This window comes from Mus caroli, unplaced genomic scaffold, assembly GCF_978045245.1.
Source record: "Mus caroli unplaced genomic scaffold, Mus_caroli_1 scaffold_19, whole genome shotgun sequence".
In the NCBI taxonomy this organism is placed as follows: domain Eukaryota; kingdom Metazoa; phylum Chordata; class Mammalia; order Rodentia; family Muridae; genus Mus; species Mus caroli.
The window spans coordinates 3173674-3201192 of NW_028227274.1; the positions used below are offsets into that span (position 1 = coordinate 3173674).

At 41.9% G+C, this 27519-nt stretch overlaps 1 protein-coding gene across 5 annotated transcripts in view; it reads right to left on the reverse strand.

Annotated features, from left to right (window-relative positions):
• Arhgap12 (Rho GTPase activating protein 12) overlaps window positions 1-9179 on the reverse strand; it is a 113456-nt gene extending 104277 nt beyond the window's left edge. For 4 of the 5 annotated variants that reach the window (XM_085833513.1, XM_085833512.1, XM_021150666.3 and 1 more), the window contains exon 1: window positions 9019-9179. The gene's annotated coding sequence lies outside the window, so the exon portion shown is untranslated. The remainder of the gene's footprint in view (window positions 1-9018) is intronic. The other variant, XM_085833511.1, reaches the window with a different exon arrangement.
• Window positions 9180-27519: the final 18340 nt, after the last annotated feature.

Here is a 27519-nt window from a genome sequence, read left to right on the forward strand (position 1 = left end):
AAGGTTCAATAAAGACACTCAGGAAGTTTCTTTCAAAACTAAACAAACATACTGTGCTGCACATGCAGCAGCAATTGTGCTCCTGGGTTTTTATATGTAGTAGTGGGGTTTTTTGTTTTGTTTTGTTTTGTTTTTTGCTTTTGTTTTTCAAGACAGTTTCTCTGTGTAGCCCTGGCTGTCCTAGAACTCAGTCTGTAGACCAGCATGACCTTGAACTCTGCTTCTGCCTCCTGAGTGTTGGGATTAAAGGGGTGCATACCACTGCCCTATTACCTCCTGACTTTTACCTACAGAAGTTAGAATCTAAAGTCTATATAAAAATCTGCATACAGGTGAGAACCACAATGCTGTAATTACTACAACCAAAGAGCAACTAAGAGATCTTTCAGTAGGGAAATGGAGAAACTCAGAGATATCCATAATGTAATTTTCTTTACTTACATTTCAAATGCTATCCCGAAAGTTCCCTATACCCTCCCCCCGCCCTGCTCCCCTACCCACCTACTCCCACTTCTTGGCCTTGGCATTCCCCTGTACTGGGACATATAAAGTTTGCAAGACCTAGGGGCCTCTCTTCCCAATGATGGCCAACTAGGCTATCTTCTGCTACAAATGCAGCTAGAGACACAAGCTCTGGGGGTACTGGTTAGTTCATATTGTTGTTCCACCTATAGGGTTACAGACCCCTTCAGCTCCTTGGGCTTTCTCTAGCTCCTCCATTGGGGGCCCTGTGTTCCATCCTATAGATGACTATGAGCATCCACTTCTGTATTTGCCAGGCACTGGCATAGCCTCATACGAGACAGCTATTGGACTTGCAAACTTTATATGCCCCAATACAGGGGAATGCCAGGGCCAAAAGAATGGGAATGGGTGGGTAGGGAAGGGGGGTGGGTGGGTATGGGGGACTTTTGGGATAGCATTGGAAATGTAATTGAGGAAAATGCGTAATAAAAAAAATATTAAAAAAAAAGTATAAAGAGCTACTTCAATATAACATTATCACTAGGACCACAGAAACCACTAAACTAAGCATCTCCATATGCTGAACACTGATGTATTAGCATCTACATGCTTCCCTGTGTCTTCATTTTGTAAATGAAATTTTCACTTAACTCTGTCTTTGAACACTGTAAACATGCAAGTTGTATTTCTAAGAAACATAAAGAGAATTTATGAGTGTTATTATGTTTGAAAATTGTTCCCCTAAAGTTCATATGCTATGATATCTGATACAACACTTTTGCGAGCTAGGGACTTATAAGAGGTGAATATATTATGTGGTTCATGAATGGATTATTATTACTGTTCTGTAGGTCTGTTGCTGAAAGACTAAATTTGTTATAAAAATGAAAAAAAAATAAAAAAAATAAAATAAAAAAGACACCACTGAAAAAAATAATTAGGAAAGCTATGGATTTTTGAAAATATATTTCAACAAAGAACTCTGCATCAAGAAAAAAAAAAAAAAAAAGAGTTTTCAAGTTAATGACAATCCAACATAGTCCCAGCACTTGGCAGAGGCAGGCATATCTCTGTTATACCCATCTCAGGAATGCCATTCAATAATAAAAAGTGAACTAACACCACACAAACTGGGTAAAATCCAAATAATTTTACAAGACAATCCCAAACATTGCATGAGAGTCCATCTGTACAAAATTCTAGAAAATGTATACTAACTTAAGTAAAAGAAAGCAGGTGAGTAATGCCAGGGAACAAGGGAAAAGAAACTCAAGAGATTTGGGACTAAGGGGGTAGGTGTACTCAGTCTTGATAATGGTGATGCCTTCTGTATTTGATTTACATAAGACAATTCCTGAGGCTGGGTAGTTATTAGCTCACAGTTCTAGAGTGTAAATGGTGTGGTGCTAGCAATAGCTAGGCTGTGGTGAGAGTTCATAACAAATAGCTTCAAAGTGCTGACAAAGAAATGGAGAAGGGGAAACCACTGGGCAAGAAGCCCTATCAGTGACAAGGAAGAGTCAGGCCAGACTTGTTCTCTTACCAATAACCTTTCAAAAACTAGCCAGGTTTAATGAGAACCACAATTCCTCCTGAAGGTGGTACACTCAACAACTTCCTAATTTCCTGATAGGCCCTACCTCTCACAGGTGTGTCTAATCTTTCAACACTGCAACAAGGTGTTCTCATTTGCAAAAGTCACACTCAAGAACTGTGTGACAAATGCCAGGCAGTGGTGGCGCACGCCTTTAATCCCAGCACTTAGTAGGCAGAGGCAGGTGGATTTCTGAGTTCCAGGCCAGCCTGGACCACAAAGTGAGTTCCAGGACAGCCAGGGCTACACAGAGAAACCCTGTCTCGAAAAGTAACCAACAGGGCGGGGAGGTGTGGATGTGGAGCAGTTGGAAGGTGGATGGGAGGAGCAGGGAATGTAATATGGAGTGTAAAGAGTAAATTAAAAATAAAATTAAGTAAAAAAATAACTGTGTGACTGAAATTTTTAAAACCACACACCCAAAAGCATCATCTTATTCTAAGTTAGACTACAATTTTGTTTTGGGCCATCTTCATAGCTTATTTTTTGTTTTGTTTGTTTGTGTGGAGGTTTGAATATAATTGGCCCAAGGAGTAGCACTATTAAAAAGTGTGGCCTTGTTGAAGTAGGTGTGGCCTTGGTGGAGGAACTGTGTTACTGTGGGGTTGGGCTTGAAGACCCTCCTCCTCCTAGCCATGTGGGGGGCACTTGTTTCTCCTGTTTGTCCAGAACAGCTCCTCCAGCACCATGCCTGCCTGCCTGGATACCCTCATGCTTCCTGCCATGATGAGAATGGACTGAACCTCAGAACCTGTAAGTCAGCCCCAGTTAAATGCTGTCAGCTGCCTTGGTCACGTGTGTCTTTACAGCAATAGAAACCCTAACAAAGACTGTTTTTGAGACAGGGTTTATCTATGTAGCCCTAGATATCCTATAACTCACTCTGTAGACCACACAGTCCTCAAACTCAGAAATCTACCTGCCTCTGCCTCCTGAGTGCTGGGATTAAAGGCGTATACCATGACACTCAGTTTCACAGTTTATTTTTTTTGGAGGCACCTGCAAGTTGGATATACCTGCAAGCTTCAACACATGGACAAACTCAAATTATGTTTAAACTATAGTATTTTCTCTGGCATATACATTTTACTAAGCCCATCAAACTGTACATTTAAAGTCAAACACCCAAGCATTACTACTTATTTACCTTTTTAAAGAAGACAGGGTCTTACTGTATAGCCCTGGCTGGCTTAAAAATATGCAGTCCAGGCTGGCCTTGAACTCAAAGAGTTCTACCTGCCTCTGCCTCCTGAATGCTGGGATAAAAGGTTGTATTTCCACAAACCTGACAAAAATGACTTTTAAAAAAGTGTTCTTTAGGATAAGAACAGTAGCAACTGAAACCTACACTCATCACTCTGAGAATGCAAAATGACACAGCTATCCTAAAAAACAACTTGTCAGTTCCTAATAAAAGTGTATGCTTACTGTATAAGCTGGCAATTCATCCACAAAAAGGTCTGTCAATCAGCCACCAAGTGCCTAAACAAACTCATGTACACACCTCTATAAAATAGTAAACACAAAGATTTTTGAGAGATGAGAAAGATAAAATGTGTACTAATGTATCTACCAATATAAAAAGTGCAATAAAGAGTATTCCATTAGTCACTGCTTGCCAAAGGATGCAAAAGTTATGATAGGAAAAACAAATCATAGGGGATGAGACAGCCTTCTGTGTTTCCTGTATATCATTTAGAATAATGCTTCTGAAGTACATCTGTGTTGTTATATGCAATTACTCGTATGAATTCATTCATTTTAAGCATTAGTATATTTCTAATCCATGTATAGTATACCTCAATAGAAGCAAGTTTAAATTGGGGCAGAGGACCATTATACATAAACCTGGAGTTGACTAAAAGTACAGGTGGTTAATCTGGAGAAGCAATTACCAACAAGGCACAGGGGCCTTCCAGAGCTCAGTATTTAGCAGTTCAACTCTAAAGCAAATCAACTATAAACTGAAACAGCAATCAATCAGCTCTATGAAAACAACAAGGTAATGGCTCAATCACTAGGTTCTAGCACAATTAGACCGGCTGACCAAAGAAAAGTTAAGTGAGAAAGATGACAGCCCAATAGATCCTCAACCAAAAGTGACTTAAAGTACATTGAGTTTCAGTGTTAAAATTATTCCTTTCCATTTGTGACTTGGTCTATAGAAAAGGATACAGGTTAGTGTACATATACTGTCCTGGTTTGTATATTCTTGGACCAGGGAGTGGCACCATTTGGAGGTGTGGCCTTGTTGGAATAGGTGTGACCTGGTTAGAGTAGGTGTGTCACTGTGGTCGTGAGCTTAAGACCTTCATGCAAGTTGCCTGGAAGTCAGTCTTCCACTAGCAGCCTTTGGATGAAGACATAGAACTCTCAGCTCTGCCTGCGCCATGCCTGCCCGGATACTGCCAAGCTCCCACCTTGATGACAATGGACTGAACCTCTGAACCTGTAAGCCAGCCCTAATTCAATGTTGTTCTTTATAAGACTTGCCTTGGTCATAGTGTCTGTTCACAGCAGTAAAACTGGGACTCTGACTAATATATATACCATACCTTAGTAAAAGTGAAACTTAAAAACATAATGATATATAACAAAATACAAGTACTTCTTATCTAATTTAATGATATATAACAAAATACAAGTACTTCTTGTCCAATTTTCAAAGATAACACTCTAACACCTTACAATATTCTAAATTCTGTGTGAGAGAAGAGAAAAAGCACAGAACTCAGTGTCAGAGACCTAAGGTCTCTGTGCCATTTCAGCTCCTTGGGTATCTTACTGGTTAAAAAAGAGAGAAACAATACAAACTTCAAAAGATCCCCGTGAAAGAGGAAAGAGAAATGACCTTTGTAAATCAAAACATGATACACAGTATTCATATTAACCACCATTTACTCTAGAAAGCAAAAGTTGCGAATAGAAAAAAATACTACACTAAAACTAGTTCCTGCTTCATCAGCTGTGTGATCTAAGAGAAAGCAACACACCTCTCCAAGCTGATAACAAAGCCATAGTCCTGTTACAGTTGGGAGAGTTAAATGTACAGGGACTAAAACAGTAAGCCTTTCCTCTGCAACAATACTCAATACCAGATTCTATTCTGCCATTCAACCTGCAGAGGACAAATCACTGGTGACCCGGAGCACTGATTCTCATATGTGGAGCGATGGAATCATCTGGGAAGGATCATCTCATTTTTTTTAGCATACTTATTTTTGGAAGAGCTTAAGACTTGTAGAATTAGGGCTGGGATATAGCCTAGGTCCAGTAGCTGGCCAGCATACAAGAGGCTCTGAGTTCCAATCCCAGCATAGTTTCAACTCTGTGCAGTGGCAAACATCTATAATCCCAGCACTTGGGAGGTGGTGGCAAGAGTATCCTAAATTCAAAGTCATCCTCAACTACTTATCAAATTCAAGGTCAGCCTGGGCTACATAAAACCTTGACTCAAAAAAGACTTATAGAATTACTACAAAAATAGTGCAGAAGGGTTCCTATGTGCCCTGGGACTCTATTTGCCTCATGAAATGTTATACTTGGCACACTTTTCTTAGACAATAAATCAGTATCAAAATCAACTGATGCATAAAAATGTCCATTCTGCATTCAGATTTTCTTAGTTCTTCCCTACTGCCCCGACACTGACCTTTCTGATCTAGGATCTCATCCAGAATGCCACAGGCATTCCATAATCATATACTAGAGAGCTTTTTTAAGCCATGAAGTACTGTGTCCCAGTTTTAGAAATTTTAATGACAGTATGAAACTAAAGTCCCAAAATATTACACTTCACAATCACATTATGTTGCGTTAAATCTGCAAACGCACTAAGAACAGCATCCTTAGAGTTCAGACTAACCAGTTGGGCACTCCACAGGCAGGGGACTGCACCCTAGTCTACAAGAGTTCCAATCAGAGCTACATAATGAGACCCTGCCTCAAAAAAAAAAAAAAAAGAGTTCAGACTAACCAACAATATAAAGCATAACACAACAGCCACTACTACAAAAAATATGAAACGTGGGTAGAATAAAGTAACTGCTCTAAGTATAAGCTACACAATCTATCAAAAAGCTAATCAAAACAATGAGAATTCTATGTTAATTATACACTAAATTTTGTTGTTGTTGTTGTCTTGGTTTTTCGAGACAGGGTTTCTCTGTGTAGCCCTGGCTGTCCTGGAACTCACTTTGTAGACCAGGCTGGCCTCGAACTCAGAAATCCGCTTGCCCTCTGCCTCCCGAGTACTGGAATTAAAGGCGTGCACCACCTCGCCCGGCTTTACACTAAAATATTTTAATATACCAGGTTATTTATGTTATGTAATTTGCTCACTTGTTTTTTTGTAACATAAGTACTACAAATTAAGACCACATGGTAGGTGGTAGGTAGTACATGTCTATGGTACTACAGTTGTCAGTGGTCTGGATACAATACATATGACCCAAGGGCTTATTAGAAGGGCAGGTGATCCCATGTGCTTAAGGATTAGAAAAGCCATAGATTATAAAAGGAGCAAAGAGCTCCCAGATGAAACATCAGCATTTGTTGGCTCTGTTCAAATATAAGTCACCTACAAACCAGAACCACGGGACAGTCACTAGCTCTATGAAAGCAACAAGGCAATAGCTGAACTACATGGTTCTGGTATAATTAGACCAACTAACCAAGTAAAAGTGCAGTCACAAAAATGGTAGCCCAATATTGGGGTCCTCAACTGAAAGTAACTTTAAGTGCAATGAATCCCTTTGTTATAAAGATTCACTTCCATATCTGATTTATGCTACAGAAAACAAAAACATATTTACAATTATAACTAATGTTTATTAGGTTCTTGGTTTTACTAGAAAACACTCACCCAACATGCCAAGGCCCTGGGTTTAGTTTCTAGTAACACACACTCCCAAATAAGACTAAAACTGTTAAATACAAAGTGGAATAAAAGTTTAATTTCACTTTTCTCTTTTATTACAAAATTTCAATGTCCATTTTCTCGGATAAATAATATTACAGACCACTATCACATTTTAGTTAATTTAAAAGTATTATTTGCAGCACTTGGGAGGCAGAGGCAGGCAAATTTCTGAGTTCAAGGCCAGCCTGGTCTACAGAGTGAGTTTCAGGACAGCGAGAGCTACACAGAGAAACCCTGTCTCGAAAAACCAAAAAAAAAAAAAAAAAAGTATTATTTGTAGATGGGCATGGTAGTATACACCTTGAATCCCAGTACTCAGGGGAAAGGGAAATCTCTGTCAATTGAAGGCCAGTCTGATCTACTTAGTGGGTCTTAGGCCTGCCAGACCTACCTACATAAGTGAGGCCCTATCTCAATTTTTTTAAAAAAGTAAATAAATAAACTTATTACCCTTATTCCCAGTAATGTCATTTGCACTTTTAGGAATTAAATTACTAAAACTCATATTTAAATTACTAAAGCTCATTTTTAAATTAAGCCATTTTTTAAAAAGCATTGAATAAATATTTTCTAACAAAAAAGCCAAATGATTACAACTAATAAGCTGTTCTGCAGCATTTACATATTTCATCTATGCCTCACAAATGGAATAGTATAATTAAAAAATGTAAGTATTGACAATTGTATAAGCACAAATAATCTACACAAGTCATATCATGACTCAATGAGCAATCTCCAACCCCTGTGGTTGATAAAGAACAGGAGATAGTCAACAAATACTAGGAATTACACACACACAGATGAGGAAAGGGAGAGGAAAGGGGGGAGAAGGAGAATATGAATTATACTTTGTTTCCCGGACAGAAAAACTCCCCAGAAAGATGTAAAGTTATGTGTGCCCTGTTGGCCTAAACTTCGGTGGTATGGCTTAAATCACACCTTCACGAACCCATCTTAGGTACTGTTTTGGGTTCCAAAACTGTTCTGAAAGGTTTTCAATGTTACCTTAAAATAGAAAACAGTGCACTTGTAGCCAGACACGGAGCAATGGAGAACCACAAAGATGATCCATTCTACCATACACCTCTTAGAGATCAGGTAAGCAAAACCGAACGTAAGCAAATAAACACCTCCAGGCTACCTCCAGGCTTTCTCAGCGTTTAAGTACAAAAGAGGCACTGCTACCGGCTAGATACTCTGAACAATTTCTCACTGCAACATTCGAAGTTTCCCAAGGTTTCACCTCCGTAAGTCGGACAGCAAAATCTGAACCAGAACCTGGGTGACTCCTTGTTAATGACCCTTCTTCCAGTGTACCTCCCTTAGGAATGTGTGCCTAAATGGGCTATAAAATCTACTTCCGCATGTCAACATGAACCACACAGACCAACCTTGTAACCAGTGTCAATATACTAGAAAATTTGCGTTCGCCTTTGCAAAGCATTTTAAAACGCTGCTGTAGGCAAAAAAAAAAAAAAAAAAAAAAAAAAAGGAGGAGGGGGAAACTGCACCCGCCTCAGAAACTGAAGGGCGTGCCTTTCTCCCTAATGACCACCTTGTGGCCATTCAGTCTGCGAGGGTCTGCAATAACTTAAGACACAACGTGTCAAGGGCAGCCTTTCCGGAAAGACAAAACAAGCGCTCCAGACCGGAGGCAGGCAAGCAGCGCGTTGGCAGCAGGGTCTGTTGTCTGTGATTCAAGGGCTCGGAAGAGATACCTCTCAGCAGAACCGGGGGCAGCTCATCAGGGCCGGGGAGAGCGCGCCGTGCACATCCACGGTCCCCGACGCGGCCCAGATAGCAGGTGTGCCCACCAGCAGCAGATGCGGAGGGCGGGCCGGACCTCCGGCCACTCCCCGGAGCCCGCTCCCCCAAGGCAGGAAGCCGGGGAGCCCAGGCTGAGACCCCGGTCAAGTAAACCAGCTCGCCCCGCAGGCCAAGCGGCCGCCGCCCTCCCCGGCGCAGCCTTCGGCGGGCATAGCCCGCGCCCCCGAGCGCCTTTGTGCTTTCCGCGGGAACCCGCGCCCGGCCTCTTTACCAAGGGTCGCAGACCTCGCGACGGGCAGCTCCCTTCTCATCCAACGCTGTGGCCGAGCGACTGAGAGACCGCCTGAAGAGCGCTCACTCGGCCGCAACTACAACCGGGCGTCCCCGCAGGCTGGTCTCTGAGGGAGGGTAAGTTCCAGGGCACGTCGGAGCGCGCCGGCGCGGGGGTGGGGCAGGCACAAGCAGGGGGCGGGACATTTGGCCACGTGATGAGAGGGGCTGGTGGTCTCCCGGGAGGGCGGGGCGGAGGGACGTGAGAAGGTGTGGCGAGAGGCTTAAGAGGCGGCGGGGGGGGGGGGGTAACCACGTGATAAGCGGAGGCGGGGCAGGTACTGTAAATGGGGAGGGGAAAATGGTTGGGAGCACGTGACAGAAGGGGCGGGGCAATGGATCTTGTGAGGTTCGGGAGGCTCACGTGAGGGCTGGAGTGGGCGGGGCGCCAGGTCCCAAGCAGCAAAGGGCGAGTAGGGCAAGGTGGCCACGGAATGCCAGATGGGCGGGGTGTTCGGAGGTTGTTGGAACAGGCTGGGCGGTGCGAAGGAATTAGGGAGGGCGAGGAAGCTGGGTGTCAACACTTTGTAAACATCTGGTGGGAAGTGTTGGGAAAACGCTAGTAGGGATTTGGGCGAATGGAGAACGGAGAGTGGCACGGCCGCAGGCTCCTTGCCGTCTGGGACTTAATGGCGCCCTAGCTCTATTAGGGTCCACAGCCTGGCAACTCCGCTTAGTATCGGTGAACGTGTCGCACTTCTATTGGCAGGAGATGGATTGGATCTCTGGGGATCTTGAGCTAATAACTAGGTCTGTGCGGAGCTATTGGTGGCCTGAGCCTCGCGCAGAGCGCTGGACGAGCAGTACACAGGAGCGTAACTGCACTTTGAATCCATAGGGCCTGCTGTGTGCAATCACTGTGGGCCACCCGGGTGCCATTGTCCAAAGTCAATCCAGTTTACAGTGTGGCCGCGTGGAACCCGGAAGTAGCCCGCAGTGAAATGTGTAGTGCTCGTGTGGTGAGTAGCTGGAATGAGAATCCACAAAGGCCTGGCGTAGTTCTACCATTAATTGCCTCTTCACTCTTTACACCTCCACTATCACATTGACTGTTGACTTAAACCTTCAGGCTCTAAAATCAAGAGACTGAAAAAAATATTAGGAAATCAGAACTCATTCATTAACCACTTGTTGATTGTGCCTTTTATGATGCCCAGATCACATTTAAATAACACCAGCGAAGAGGGAAACCAGCGTAGGGCTCAAAAGCCAGGTTCTGGAGATGGCTTTTTTTTCTGACGTTCATCTATAAAGATGCCGAAATGTCTAGCGGCTTTAGAACAAGCTGAATTCTCAATTGTTAAATAATAATAAATATCACCGAAATGTTGAGAAAATTTCTAACAGCTGTAGCTTACAGTCCTTATTAAATCTAATGGGAACAATATTCTAAGAAATTCTCCTCTTAGATGCTCAAAATGCGAATTAAAAATCTAAGAGACTACTACACTGTGTCTTTGAACTTGCTGTTCCTTTTCATTGGCTCTCATGTTTCTGGGCCCCCACCTCCCCCCAGGTTCTAACATGGCCCCTTTTCCATGCCCTTGTTCAACATGTTCAGAATATGCCATTGTTCAGCATACAGTAATTCATATAGTAATGTCTGCTTCTGAAACTACTTTCCAGATAATCCCCTTTTGATCTCTTTCCAAAACCAAAACAAGGACAGTGTGCAGAAAGGAAACTACCTTGATAAGAATGTGCTGATAGCTCTATCTTGCCTACTCCCGAACCTGAGCTGGGCACCCTTAGTTTCAGCAAGAAATAGAAGGGAACAGTTTGCATACACTTGCAAATCTGCTTGCAACTCCACTTCCTATTTCACAACCTAATCTCAGATGATACCACTGTGCCCACAGTATGCTGATCACTACCAACAGCAGATGCAGTCAGATAAAAAGAGCTCTCTGGTTAGTATGTTGTTGGGAGAGGACCTGATGGAGTGATGAAATCACAGGCAACATTGCCCCTAGTTGGATTTTAAATAACACTTGGTAGCATATGTCTGGCTCCCATGTGGAGAATCTCAGCAAAACAAATTCAGGATTTTGACATTTAACTGGCTTCTTAAGAAGCAGCAAAGAGTTTCAAAATGTAGAACTCAAAAGTAAGTTCCAACATAGGCAGAAATGTGACTTTGAATTGCTGGTGTGTATGAGTAGCTCAAGTGCCTAAAAGCTCTTGATATGGGTTAGATTCAAAAGAAATCCCTGTGTTTTCATTGAAAATGAACTGCATTACTGAATGTACTTGTGCTTTCTCACTGGTTTTAAACAAGAAGCCAACATACTTGCCTCATTTGTAACCAAAAAGCATTAACGTCTGTGTAGCATCGTTGCGGGATTAGAGTGAAACAGGAACTGACAGAATCAAAACTACAAACACATGTGAACATGGAAAGACATATTTTCTTTCTTTCTTTTTTTTTTTTTTTTTTTTTTTGGTTTTTCGAGACAGGGTTTCTCTGTGTAGCCCTGGCTGTCCTGGAACTCACTCTGTAGACCAGGCTGGCCTCGAACTCAGAAATCCGCCTGCCTCTGCCTCCCAAATGCTGGGATTAAAGGCATGGGCCACCGCACCCGGCGGAAAGACATATTTCTATACATAAGGATGAGCAGCTTTTTACACCAACACATGTTCCAACTAGGGTGTGCTGCCTAATCACAAGTTCAAGGCACAAGACCAACCAATCATGCACTAGAATTCCAGCACCAGAAACAGAGCTTTTCTCTTCATAAGTTAATTGTCTCTTATATTTTGTTATAGTAGTGAAAAGTTAACATGCACTGTTGTAGAGAGTAGAAAAATTGTCAGCAACATAAATGTACATCAATGGAATACTAGATCAATTATAATATTTTATATGAAAGAAAAAGTTCTTTCTGGTTTCATATTAAGTTTTCAAGTTCTTAAATGAAACTGCAGAAATAATCTAGTTTATGAAGTAGTTTATTTGGAGTATGCTAACTCAGTAAACAAAAAACAATTCATTTTGAGACTAGATATGTAAGCTTGCCTTTCTTCCTTCTCATACAGTCTTGAAATGATGCAGTCAAGGGTCTTGATGAGGTTCATTTTCTCTGCCAGATAAAGAATTAAAAGGCAGGAAAAATCTGAAGCACAGGAGGTCGCAGTGCAGGCTTTGGGGAGTGAGGAAATACACACACCACAGACATGCAAATAAGACCCTGTGCACAGGACAGAGGCTTTTGTCTCAAGTCAGGAGGCTGTACTGACTGGTTTAATGTCAAGCCCACAGGGTCATCAGAGAGGAAAGGGCCTCAATTGAGACGATGCCTCCCTAAGATTGTGCTGTAGGCAAATCTGTAGGGCAGTTTCTTAATTAGTGGTCAACAGGGCAGGGCCCGACCCATTTTGGGTGGATGTCATCCCTGGGCTGGTGGCTGTGCGTTCTATAAGAAAAGCTAAGCAAGCTATGGGAAGCAAGCTAGTAAGCAGCACCCTCCATGATCTCTGTGTTAGCTCCAGCTGTCAGATTCCTGCCGTTTAAGTTCCTTCCCTTCAATGATAGACCACAGTGTGGAAGTGTAAGCCAAATAAATCCTTTCCTCCCCAGCTTGCTTTTGGTTATAGTGTTCTGTGGCCAAAGCAATAGAAGAAATACTAAGAAGTTGAAGAAGAAGCTGGTGGTCTTGGGAATTAGCCACTGTTGTTACCTAGCCATGGCCTCCTACCACAGAGTCTTGTCCAATGACTGGTCTCTCACTTTTTTGGTTTCTTTCCCACCACTGGAGACTGAGGAATGATTCCATGCAAGGAAGGCAAGTACTTAGGCATTACACTACAATCCCAGGCCCTCTTAAGTTTTCAGAAGTGTTTTAAGTAGAACCTTGTTTAAACAAGTTTTAATTGCTTGACTCCTCTGGTGTAAACATTAAAATTAAATTTTTGAGGGGCTGGAGAGATGGTTCAGCTGTTAAGAGCACTGACTGCTCTTCCAGAGGTCCTGAGTTTAATTCCCAGCAACCACATGGTGGCTCACAACCATTTACAATGGTATCTGATGCCCTCTTCTGGTATGTCTGAAGGCAGCTACAATGTACTCATATAAATAAAATAAATCTTTTTTAAAAATTAAAATTTCACAGACCTTTTTTTTTTTTTTTTTTGGTCTGCTAATTAAAGTCAAGAAAAAATACTTTGGGAAAACTCCAAGGTAATGTGTCTCTTTGTGTATCTGTTCTCTTGCCTACTTTGTAAGATCAACTGCCTTTTGTTTCCATGGGTTACACAGATGTCCCATAGTTATGTTAGTTATGTTTCATATTTTATTGTGCTTATTTCAAAAGCCACAGTAACTAAAGTAACAGCACTATTTTAAAATATATATATTATTTATGTTTTCTTACAAAATATCACTGTTTTTACTCACATTTTGTAAATAGCTATATGGAGCTCTCTTTCTAAAATTATATAGCCTGGGCTGCCTAACAAAAGAAGATCAGTGTAGAACAACTTCCTTTAATCCTAGCTCTCTGGGACTGAAATAAGGCGCCAGCCTTTCTCAAAATAAAGAACACACAAAAAAGAAAAAGAATTAGTTAATTGGCCTTCAACTTTAGGCAATATTTAGCCATTCATTGATAAATTGCCCTGCTGTGCTCTTTTCATTAAAAGTGTACTCACTGTAGTTTTATATTAAATTTTTACATTTTTAAAGCCAGGTGTAGTGGAAACACCTTTAATCCCAGCACTCAGGAGGCAGAGGCAGTTTGATCGCTGAGTGAACTCCAGGACAGCCAGGGCTACACAGAAAAACCCTGTTTCGGGGGGGAAAAAATGTTTAAGCCTATTCACATGGCAGGTAAAGCTATTACTGTTTGTCACAGTTGGGTCACAGCTGAGAGAAAATAGCATGGCTTATTTGGCTTGTTTCCTTGGTAAAGGAGTGAAGCAAGGACATCTGCTTTTGCCTCTAGTAAATATGCAGCAATAAGTCAATTTGGAGAGGAAACTTTAGGGAAATTATGTCATTTGGTCCAATAGATTAAACCATCCAAACAGCACATTGTTGAAATGTTTAATCAGTGTGTTAGAATGTGTGGCAGACCAACAAAATAACAGATCAGCGCATTCTTATCAGGGCACAGCTTCCTTTTCGTAGTCTGTCCTTGGTTTGCTTTGAGAATCTTAGAAGTAGATGAGGGAACCAGTGTCAGAACCAATCCCAGGCAAATAGTAGAAACAGAAAATGTGAAAGAATTTTTTTTTCAATTTTTCTGTTGGTAAAAGGGAAGGCTGCTGAAGATCAGACCTAGAGCTTCCTGCGAAGCCCAAATATGAGCTTGACTTTGTTGTGTGCAATGAAATCAGCCACCCTAGTTGGAGTCTGGGCTACTTCGAGTTGACAATGGGAGATTTACATTGAGTGGGTTTTACTGCCAATTTACCCTACTATTGTGCACCGGGTTGGGATGAGAAATCAATCTCAGGCAATTTTTCTTACTACACACTTAGAAAAGTTGTTAGAAAAATATTAGGACAGGAAAATGCATGTGGTCATCTTTACTGCTACAGAAAATATAACCTTGTCATTTCCCAGTATCCCTAGTGATGTGAGCTAGAGGTGTTGGCTCTGACAGAGTCCTATCCTAGATACAGATGGCCTGAGTACTACACAGGAGCAAAAACTAAGAAATAAAAGGTGTAATAGTCAGTCATATGTGGTGGCTTGGGCCTTTAGTGCCAGCACTCGAGGTAGAGACAGGTGGGTCGCTGAGTTTAAGACCAGCCTGGTCCATAGTGCAAGTTTCAGGACAGTCATGGCTACACAGAGATACCCTGATTTGAAAGAAAAAAAAATCACACTTTCTTTTTTCTATTTTTTTAATATTTTGTGTATGTGGTATGCGTGTATGTGCTGCATGTGTGTATATGCTGCATGTATGTGCTGCATGTGTGTGTGTGTGTGTGTGCTACATGTGTGAGTGATATGTGTGTAGGTGCCTGAAGATGTCAAGAGAGGGCATCAGAATCCCTGAACCTGAAGTTCCCAGCGGTTATAAGTCGCCTCATGTGCTGGGGGCTGAACTTAGATCCTCTGGAAGAACAGAGCAACTGCTCATAACTGCTGATCCCCCACACTGCTGACTCCATTGGATGGAAGCCTGAGGCAATGCAGGAAGCACTGATGGTTATGTGCCATAATGGAATCAGAATGGTGCTGAATCAGGAGTTTGGAAGCCAGGGCCTAGTGAGATGGCTTATCAGGTAAAGGCACTTTTCACTAAGTTTGACAATCTGAATTTAGTCCTTGAGAAACACATGAGAAAGCCAGCTCCCACAAGTTGTCCTTAGACCTCAGACACAAGAGCTGCATCGCACGTGAGGCCCCTTGACTCACAAAATGAATGAACAAATAGAGCAAAGTGGTTTCACGCCTGAAGGGCTAGAGAGATGACTCAGTGATTAAGAGCACTGGCTCCTCTTCTAGAAGACCCAGGTTCAGTTCCACATGGCAGCTTACGATTGTTGGTAACTACAGTTCCAGGGGATCTGATGCTTGGGGTCTGCTTCTTGACCTCCTCAAGCATCAGGCTTGCAAATAGTGCATAGACATACATGCAGACAAAACCCCCATGCAAACACAATTTTAAAAATAAAGTTTAAAAAAAGAAAAGATCCCTGAAGCTGGTATCATTTGAGAAATTGAAGTCATTTACTAATAAAGGCACCAGGTATCTGTCTGATCTGAATCAAAATCTCTTGGGTTGTTTCTGGCTTCTGGTTAGCTGAACCTGACCAGATATTCCAGAGGGTGTCTCTCATAAACATTAAAACAGCATAGAATGATCTTAAAGAGAAACCAAATGCTTAGCCCCAATAGGGAAGAAGGAAACATCAGGGAAGAACCATTTGGGGGTGGGGGTGGGCACAGCCAGCTGAAGAGAGCTGAAAATAGCACTTATTCAACTGAGAGGACCGTTTGAAGTTACCCCCCCCCCATCCCCATATTTGGAAATTAGCCAATTTTAAGAAGTTGGAAGCTTCCTGTGCAACTCAGCTAGAAATGTTTATCCAAGTATAGTGTGTGGTTTTGCCACATCACAGACACTGACCTGCACTCCAGAAGTAACTAATGCAGTGCAGTTACATGGGACCATGTGAGCAAGAAACTCCAACAGACCGAGCAGGGGTAGGTTAATGATCATACATTCATTATAGGCTGTGTCTGTTGTAGGATAGGACCCCGCATTTCTTTTACATTTCCAACCACCAGAGTTCCTTTAAAAAAAAAAAAGTCACACCTTTGGGAGTGCCCTTGGCTGTCATCCTCATCATCTGGGGAGTTGTCATCAGTGCATGAGATGATCTTTTTAATGAGGATGGAGACTGCCTAGCTATTTCCTGTTGAATGAAAACTGGGAGACCAGGCTCCCCAGCAAGCACTGTTTGCCAGGAATGGAAGAAGTCATGGGGGAGCACGTACTAACCTAGACATATTATAGAAATTTAGGGTCTCGTTTTTAGGTAAAACTTTTGCAATATTAAAACAAAAGATTAGTATTGTGCATCTCCTCTATGGCTCCAGGATCATGACAGAAGAGAGGGCAGAAAGAATGCAATAGCCAGAAGAGAAAAGAGCTGTAAATTGGCTTCTTCTGGCCAAGACCCAGCCTTTGCAATCCAGAGTTCACAGCTGCTACACATGCCTGTACTGGGTCTGCACAAGAGTAGGCCATCAATAGTCAAGGGGCATGAATGGAGGGGGCTTGGGGGCTCAACACTTACTGCTGTACTATTTGCTACTGACAGATTCAGAGAAAGGTGATATATACCCACTGATGACCCATCAGGCTCTTAAGTGCGAGTTAGTGGTCACACAAATGGCCCTGGTTCAGCTAATATGTTGCAAAACAAAATAGCCATAAATTTGGGAAATGCAAGGTAGGGATGAAGAGAACTGGGGTAGGGACTGATAGAAGTAAGTCAAAGTAATTAGAATATATTATATACACGGAGGAAAAACAGAACCCATTAATCAAAAACAAAGGGTGGCATTAACAATTGCAAAAGGGGATAGAGTAAAATGAATCTAGCAGATAAAGATACTGCCAGGGATGAGGAGAGACCTCAGTGAGTTATAAGAAAGGATTGGGCTAGTAGGCATCTCCTGTTCTAGCAAGTCTCTCCTCGGTATTTAAGGGAATGAGGGGCCAAAGGCACATAATGTTGAAAAGGTAGATGCTAGTGCTTTAGTTGCTAGTCTTAGAGGGTTTGTTCAATTAGGTTAAAAAAGAAGAAAGAAAAAGACTGGGCCAGGTGACGGCCCACACCTTTAGTCTCAGCACTAAGGAAGCAGAGTCAGCTGGATTTCTGTGAGTTCGAGGCCAGCCTGGTCTACAAGCTAGTCCTAGGACAGCCAGGCTACACATAGAGAAACCCTGTCTCTCTCTCTGTCTCTCTCTCTCTCTCTCTCTCTCTCTCTCTCTCTCTCTCTCTCTCTTTTGGTTTTTCGAGACAGGGGAGAAACCCTGTCGAAAGAAAGAAAGAAAGAAAGAAAGAAAGAAAGAAAGAAAGAAAGAAAGAAAGAAAGAAAGAGAGAGAAAGAGAGAGAAAGGAGAAAGAAGAGGAGAGGAGAGAGGAGAGGAGAGGAGAGGAGAGGAGAGGAGAGGAGAGAAGAGAGAAGAGAGAAGAGAGAAGAGAGAAGAGAGAAGAGAGAAGAGAGAAGAGAGAAGAGAAGAGAAGAGAAGAGAAGAGAAGAGAAGAGAAAAAGGGAAGAAAAGAAAAGAAACCAAACCTTATCATACTGTAAATTAATTTTGTTTAGTTTTTGAAGAAATACAATTATTAAAGTGATAAATGTTTCAGAGGAGAGAGGATTGAACTTCCAAGGAAGGTGATACAAAGTCTGTGGATATTATCATGACAGCATTTACATAGCTGTCATGGCAACCTTCATTTAATCCTCCATTAGCATCTTGGAACACCCAGGCATCCCAGGAAGTGAGGGTGAGTCAGCAAGTGGCACCTCCAGCCTCTGAGCAGGACGACAGCCCTGTCCTCCCTCATCATTGCCAGAGGCACCCTTTCAAGGGGTATGAACCAAAGCCACTGTGTGATCCCTGACACTGCACTAGAGCCAAGTGAAGACTTCATCTCACTGTAAAGTCAGCCCCAGCGACTGAGTTCTCACTTTGTCCTGACTGGGGCCTTTGTTTCCTGTTTACAGCATGTCACTTTCCTCTTTAGGCAAGGTTGTCAGGGACAGAAAGCAGCCCCTTTACTGCTGTACTAGTTCTACTTGAAGGTTAGTAGAGAAGAAATGGAAATAAAAGGCTGAAGTGAGGTATTATAGGTGTTCATTTCTGGGCATCACACCCCAGACTGGAATTCCCAGAACCAACACATTCACAGCAGGAGTTGTGGGAAAACTTCTTTGACTGTGTGTTCTACACAATGTGAGAAATCAGTATGAACTGCAGTTTGACCCTGAAACCACTGTTATCTACAGAGTGCTGAATCCAGGAATCACACCCACTCCTACCCATGAAGTCATCTTTTAGCCCTCTCTGTATTAGTTATTTTTAGAAGCCTTGTTTTGCTTAGACTTTTGAGACAGGGTCTTGCTATGTTGCCTTCACCGCTGCTGCTTGGTACTCACTGCATAGCCCAGGCTGGTACTCACTGTGTAGCCCAGGCTGGCCTTGAACTTGTGGCAGTGGTTCTGCTTTAGTAAACCACCCAAGCACGGGAGTTACAGGTATGTATTCTCACACCATGCTCAAAAGACCCTGTCTAACAGAAGAAATAAAAAGAGGCAAATAATTTGGCTACTTCGAAAGTGTCAGGAAAGCTATTGAAGTATGGAACTTGTTCATTGACCTCTGTTGACTGAGACTGGGTATTACAGTGGAGGCAATCCTCCTGCCTCTGCCTCCAGGTACTGGGATTCCAGGTTTGTGTCCCCACATCCAGTTCTATTTCTCTGTTCAATACGTTCCTACACTTCTTGAATGAATGTTTCCACTGAAAGAAATAATTTTGTATAGCTGAGTATTTATTATCTATTAGATTGGATGAAATGCATGGAGGAGCACAGAAGTTGTGAACTAGTGAAAGAAAATGAGAAAAAGAAGGAAACCTGCAGCCCCGACTGATACATCCTCTGCCAGCTCTCCATCTGCTAATACCCTTCCACTAGCCATGCTTGAAAGTAGATACTAATAGACACTTTTCCATAACTCCACTCAAATAAAGCTCCTTTCCCCGCTTTCCCTGTCTTTTCTCAATAGCATTTCCATCTGTTGACTCCAGAGTCCCTTGCACTCCTACTGAAATGGCTGTGCCCCTGCCTGTGGAACTCCTGTGAAGTCACCCCAAACCCTGCCTCCTCACTGCCTGCCATTTATTTTCTCTCATGTTAATCAATCTGTTGAAACAAGATTGCACACTCTTTGTCAAACTGGTTTCACCTCCTTTCAGTGACCTTCGGTCTGTGTGTTTGCAGTACATGCTGGCTGATAGGGACTGGTATCAACCTGAAATACGACTCTGAAGATGTTTGCCTTGATTAACATCTGCTCTTTGATACGTTTTTTTCTAAGTTGTAGACATATGATATTTTGTTTGCATAAGTTCATATTTTATTGTCATAAAATCTTCTATCTATATATTTTTAGTCTATTTGTAGTAGATTTTTTTTTCTTTTAAGACAAGCTCTCACACTATAGTTCAGGCTGTCCTGAGATTCTCTGTGTAGCACAGGCTGGTCCTGAACTCACAATTTTCCAAGCTTTAATTGGTTCCCTAGCCTTACTTATATGTTTCATGTGTGTGTGTTTGTGTGTGTGTGTGTGTGTGTGTGTGTGTGAGAGAGAGAGAGAGAGAGAGAGAGAGAGAGAGAGAGAGAGAGAGCATGCTATTGCATGCCTATAACCCCAGCATTCAAGGATGCTGAGGCAGAAGCTCCAGGCTAGACCAAGCTCCATGGAGAGGAGAGGGTGGAGAGGAGGGAGAATAAAATGGCATCTTTTAGCTGATGATGCTTCAGACACATGAGTGTTTTACCACTGAGTCCCACTTGAGCATTATTATAATAGCCTTTTGGAGCTAGCTATTTGGCCCAGTAGTCCAGCACTTAGCCCAGCATGTGCAAGGCCTAGCACTAGCACTGTGTGATGGTTTGTATCCATTGCTAACTTTTTAGGATCAAATCTCTGGGCATGCCTTTGAAGTGTTTTAGGTTAGGAGGTAAGTCCATCATCACTGTGGGTAGAACCATTATATGAACAGGGATGCCAGAGTCATAAAACAAAAAACCTAGCTAATCACCCACATGCAGTGTGACCAGCACCCTCTGCTCCGGCTGCCATGCTTCCCCCACCATGATTAGGATCGCTTTTCAAATGCCCAGCTGAAATAAACCCTTTCTGCCTTAAGTTGCTTTGGTCAGGTACTTTACATAACTGTGAAATTAAAACACTGCAAAAATATCAGTGTATGAGAAGAACAATTATTATCTCTATTTTTTCCTCTAGAAACTTGGAGAAGTTGCTTGAGAAGTAGAAAGCCTGCTACAAAGTTCCTGTCAGCATTTGAGGACTACTTCCTGCTCGCTCCCCAACCCTGCCACACCAACAAGCCTGGGTCAGGATAGTCCCTAGCACAGTGAGAATAGCTCAATTGACCCACATTCACTTCACGATAGGGACCCTCTGCTTGTATCTTATATTTGCTTCACTGGACCTAGAGCCCAGGCTAGCCCTGGTCTTCTCCTGAGATTGCCATCATGCTAGATCATTTATTTATTATTTATTTATTTTGGTTTTTCGAGACAGGGTTTCTCTGTATAGCCTTGGCTGTCCTGGAACTCACTCTGTAGACCAGGCTGGCCTTGAACTCAGAAATCCGCCTGCCTCTGCCTATGCTAGACCATTTAAAACACTCTCATTAGAGAAGTGTCAAGAGCCTTAACTTCCCTAGCAGAACCTCAGCTTGCTTTTCCCCTTTTGTCCCAAAGTACTTTGCTGCTTGTTAGTAACATAAGCTATCTTTTGGGTACTGAATGTAATTAGTTCACTTTGAATATCAACAACTCCTCCACCCTTTAACAGCTGTTCTGTAATCTGTGGTGCCAGAAACAAAAGTTTAAAAGGGACAAAATGATACGATACATTTTGCTCTTAACTTACAGATCAAAAGTAAAAGGCGAGAAATCCGGCCTACGTAGGGCCACAAGCCTCTTCCGGTCAGAGAAGCATCGGGGTAGCTAGGGCGCAGAGTCGGCTGACACTCGCCAGCTACCCACAACACCCTCCACAGGATCTTAAGACTTCTGGTGAGTGGAACACAGCTTCTGCTCCAATCCAATTGCGCGCGGGACCTGAGACTGCATTAGTTAGGGAAGCAGAAACCGGCCTGAGTAGGGCCACAGGCCTCATCCGGCCGGAACAGCACAGGTGTAGCTAGAGCGCAGGGTCGGCTGACACCCGCCAGCTACCCACGACCCCCGCCACAGGATTTTGAGACTGCTGGTGAGTGGAACACAGCTTCTGCTCCAATCTTTAAACAGTGACAACGACAACAACTAACCCCAGAGATTACCAGATGGCGAAAGGTAAACGTAATAATCTTACTAACAGAAACCAAGACCACTCACCATCATCAGAACCCAGCACTCCCACTTCGCCCAGTCCAGGGCACCCCAACACACCCGAAAAGCTAGACACGGATCTAAAAGCATATCTCCTGATGATGGTAGAGGACTTCAAGAAGGACTTTAATAACACACTTAAAGAAATACAAAGGAACACTGGTAAACAGGTAGAAGACAATAAAGAGGAAGCACAAAAATCCCTTAAAGAATTGCAGGAGAACACTGCTAAAGAGTTACAAATCCTTAAAGAAAAACAGGATAACCTAATCAAACAGGTAGAAGTCCTTAATGAAAAACAGGAAAACACATCCAAACAGATGATGGAAATGAACAAAACCATACTAGACCTAAAAAGGGAAGTAGACACAATAAAGAAAACCCAAAATGAGGCAACACTGGAGATAGAAACCCTAGGAAAGAAATCTGGAACCATAGATACGAGCATCAGCAACAGAATACAAGAGATGGAAGAGAGAATCTCAGGTGCAGAAGATTCCATAGAGAACATCGGCACAACAATCAAGGAAAATGTAAAATGCAAAAAGATCCTAACTCAAAACATCCAAGAAATACAGGACACAATGAGAAGACCAAACCTACGGATAATAGGAGTAGATGAGAATGAAGATTTTCAACTCAAAGGACCAGCAAACATCTTCAACAAAATTATAGAAGAAAACTTCCCAAATCTAAAGAAAGAGATGCCCATGAACATACAAGAAGCCTACAGAACTCCAAATAGACTGGACCAGAAAAGAAATACCTCCCAACACATAATAATCAGAACAACAAATGCTCTAAATAAAGATAGAATACTAAAAGCAGTAAGAGAAAAAGGCCAAGTAACATATAAAGGCAAGCCTATCAGAATTACACCAGATTTTTCACCAGAGACTATGAAAGCCAGAAGATCCTGGACTGATGTTATACAGACACTAAAAGAACACAAATTCCAGCCCAAGCTACTATACCCAGCCAAACTCTCAATTAACATAGATGGAGAAACCAAAGTATTCCACGACAAAACCAAATTCACACATTATCTCTCCACGAATCCAGCCCTTCAAAGGATAATAACAGAAAAAAACCAATACAAGGACAGGAACCACGCCCTAGAAACAACAAGAAGGTAATCCCTCAACAAACCTAAAAGAAGACAGCCACAAGAACAGAATGCCAACTTTAACAACAAAAATAACAGGAAACAACAATTACTTTTCCTTAATATCTCTTAATATCAATGGACTCAACTCCCCGATAAAAAGACATAGACTAACAAACTGGCTACACAAACAAGACCCAACATTTTGCTGCTTACAGGAAACTCATCTCAGAGAAAAAGATAGACACTACCTCAGAATGAAAGGCTGGAAAACAATTTTCCAAGCAAATGGTATGAAGAAACAAGCTGGAGTAGCCATTCTAATATCTGATAAGATTGACTTCCAACCCAAAGTCATTAAAAAAGACAGGGAGGGACACTTCATACTCATCAAAGGTAAAATCCTCCAAGAGGAACTATCAATCCTGAATATCTATGCTCCAAATACAAAGGCAGCCACATTCATTAAAGAAACTTTAGTAAATCTCAAAGCACACATTGCACCTCATACAATAATAGTGGGAGACTTCAACACACCACTTTCACCAATGGACAGATCATGGAAACAGAAACTAAACAGGGACACAGTGAAACTAACAGAAGTTATGAATCAAATGGATCTGGCAGATATCTACAGAACATTCTATCCTAAAACAAAAGGATATACCTTCTTCTCAGCACCTCATGGTACTTTCTCCAAAATTGACCACATAATTGGTCACAAAACAGGCCTCAACAGATACAAAAATATTGAAATTGTCCCATGCATCCTATCAGATCACCATGGACTAAGGCTGATCTTCAATAACAAAATAAATAATAGAAAGCCAACCTTCACGTGGAAACTGAACAACACTCTTCTCAATGATACCTTGGTCAAGGAAGGAATAAAGAAAGAAATTAAGGACTTTTTAGAGTTCAATGAAAATGAAGCCACAACATACCCAAACTTATGGGACGCAATGAAAGCATTTCTAAGAGGAAAACTCATAGCTCTGAGTGCCTCCAAAAGGAAACTAGAGAGAGCACACATTAGCAGCTTGACAACATACCTAAAAGCACTAGAACAAAAGGAAGCAAATTCACCCAAGAGGAGTAGACGGCAGGAAATAATCAAACTCAGGGGCGAAATCAACCAAGTGGAAACAAGAAGAACTATTCAAAGAATCAACCAATCAAGGAGCTGGTTCTTTGAGAAAATCAACAAGATAGATAAACCCTTAGCCAGACTCACTAGAGGGCACAGGGAAAGCATCCTAATTAACAAAATCAGAAATGAAAAAGGAGACATAACAACAGATCCTGAAGACATCCAAAACACCATCAGATCCTTCTACCAAAGGCTATACTCAACAAAACTGGAGAACCTGGATGAAATGGAGAAGTTCCTAGACAGATACCAGGTACCAAAGTTGAATCAAGATCAGGTTAATGATCTAAACAGCCCTATATTCCCCAAAGAAATAGAAGCAGTCATTAATAGTCTCCCAACTAAAAAAAGCCCAGGACCAGATGGGTTTAGTGCAGAGTTCTATCAGACCTTCAAAGAAGATCTAATCCCAGTTCTTCACAAACTATTCCACAAAATAGAAACAGAAGGTACTCTACCCAACTCATTCTATGAAGCCACAATTACTCTGATACCTAAACCACAAAAAGATCCAACAAAGATAGAAAACTTCAGACCAATATCCCTTATGAATATTGATGCAAAAATCCTCAATAAAGTTCTTGCTAACCGAATCCAAGAACACATCAAAACAATCATCCATCCTGACCAAGTAGGTTTCATCCCAGGGATGCAGGGATGGTTCAATATACGGAAATCCATCAACGTAATCCAGTATATAAACAAACTCAAAGACAAAAACCACATGGTCATCTCGTTAGATGCGGAAAAAGCATTTGACAAGATCCAACACCCATTCATGATAAAAGTCTTGGAAAGATCAGGAATTCAAGGCCCATACCTAAACATGATAAAAGCAATCTACAGCAAACCAGTAGCCAACATCAAAGTAAATGGTGAGAAGCTTGAAGCAATCCCTCTAAAATTAGGGACTAGACAAGGCTGTCCACTTTCTCCATACCTATTCAACATTGTACTTGAAGTCCTAGCCAGAGCAATTCGACAACAAAAGGAGATCAAAGGGATACAAATTGGAAAAGATGAAGTCAAAATATCACTTTTTGCAGATGATATGATAGTATATCTAAGTGACCCTAAAAATTCCACCAGAGAACTCCTAAGCCTGATATACAGCTTCGGTGAAGTAGCTGGATATAAAATTAACTCAAACAAATCAATGGCCTTTCTCTACACAAAGAATAAACAGGCTGAGAAAGAAATTAGGGAAACAACACCCTTCTCAATAGTCACAAATAATATAAAATATCTTGGCGTGACTCTAACTAAGGAAGTGAAAGATCTGTATAATAAAAACTTCAAGTCTCTGAAGAAAGAAATTATAGAAGATCTCAGAAGATGGAAAGATCTCCCATGCTCATGGATTGGCAGGATCAACATTGTAAAAATGGCTATCTTGCCAAAAGCAATCTACAGATTCAATGCAATCCCCATCAAAATTCCAACTCAATTCTTCAACGAATTAGAAAGTGCAATCTGCAAATTCATCTGGAATAACAAAAAACCTAGGATAGCAAAAACTCTTCTCAAGGATAAAAGAACCTCTGGTGGAATCACCATACCGGACCTAAAGCTTTACTACAGAGCAATTGTGATAAAAACTGCATGGTACTGGTATAGTGACAGACAAATAGACCAATGGAATAGAATTGAAGACCCAGAAATGAACCCACACACCTACGGTCACTTGATCTTCGACAAGGGAGCTAAAAACATCCAGTGGAAGAAAGACAGCATTTTCAACAAATGGTGCTGGCACAACTGGTTGTTAACATGTAGAAGAATGTGAATCGATCCATTCCTATCTCCTTGTACTAAGGTCAAGTCTAAGTGGATCAAGGAACTTCACATAAAACCAGAGACACTGAAACTTATAGAGGAGAAAGTGGGGAAAAGCCTTGAAGATATGGGCACAGGGGAAAAATTCCTGAATAGAACAGTAATGGCTTGTGCTGTAAGATCGAGAATTGACAAGTGGGACCTCATGAAACTGCAAAGCTTCTGCAAGGCTAAAGACACCATCAACAAGACAAAAAAACCACCAACAGATTGGGAAAGGATCTTCACCTATCCTAAATCAGATAAGGGACTAATATCCAATATATATAAAGAACTCAAGAAGGTGGACTCCAGAAAGTCAAATAACCCCATTAAAAAATGGGGCTCAGAACTGAACAAAGAATTCTCACCTGAGGAATACCGAATGGCAGAGAAGCACCTGAAAAAATGTTCAACATCCTTAATCATCAGGGAAATGCAAATCAAAACAACCCTGAGATTCCACCTCACACCAGTCAGAATGGCTAAGATCAAAAATTCAGGTGACAGCAGATGCTGGTGAGGATTTGGAGAAAGAGGAACACTCCTCCATTGTTGGTGGGATTGCAAGCTTGTACAACCACTCTGGAAATCAGTTTGGCGGTTCCTCAGAAAATTGGACATAGTACTACCGGAGGATCCAGCAATACCTCTCCTGGGCATATATCCAGAAGATGTCCCAACCGGTAAAAAGGACACATGCTCCACTATGTTCATAGCAGCCCTATTTATAATAGCCAGAAGCTGGAAAGAACCCAGATGTCCCTCAACAGAGGAATGGATACAGAAATTATGGTACATTTACACAATGGAGTACTACTCAGCTATTAAAAAGAATGAATTTATGAAATTCCTAGCCAAATGGATGGACCTGGAGGGCATCATCTTGAGTGAAGTAACACAATCACAAAAGAACTCACACAATATGTATTCACTGATAAGTGGATATTAGCCCAAAACTTAGGATACCCAAATATGAGATACAATTTGCTAAACGCATGAAACTCAAGAAGAATGAAGACCAAAGTGTGGACACTGTGCCCCTTCTTAGAATTGGGAACAAAACACCCAGGGAAGGAGTTACAGAGACAAAGTTCGTAGCTGTGATGAAAGGATGGACCATTTAGAGACTGCCGTATCCAGGGATCCATCCCATAAGCAGCTTCTAAACGCTGACACCATTGCATACACTAGCAAGATTTTGCTGAAAGGACCCAAATATAGCTGTCTCTTGTGAGACGATGCCGGGGCCTAGCAAACACAGGAGTGGATGTTCACAGTCAGCTATTGGATGTATCACAGGGCTCCCTATGGAGAAGCTAGAGAAAGTACCCAAGGAGCTAAAGGGATCTGCAACCCTATTGTTGGAACAACATGATGTACTAACCAGAACCCCGGAGCTCTTGTCTCTAGCTGCATATGTATCGAAAGATGGTCTAGTCGGCCATCAATGGAAAGAGAGGCCCATTGGACTTGCAAACTTTATATGCCCCAATATAGGGGAATGCCAGGGCCAAAAGAATGGGAATGGGTGGGTAGGGAAGTGGGGGGCGCTATGGGGGACTTTTGGGATAACATTGGAAATGTAATTGAGGAAAATATGTAATAAAAATATTAAAAATTAAAAAAAAAGAAAAAAAAAGTGAAAGGCATGCCCCTTTTCATGCATTGAGCTGCTTTTCAAACAGGCCACTGCTTGGGTGCAGCCACGCATTGTTTTCTGTCTTCCCTTGGGACCTGCCACTGTCCCCACATG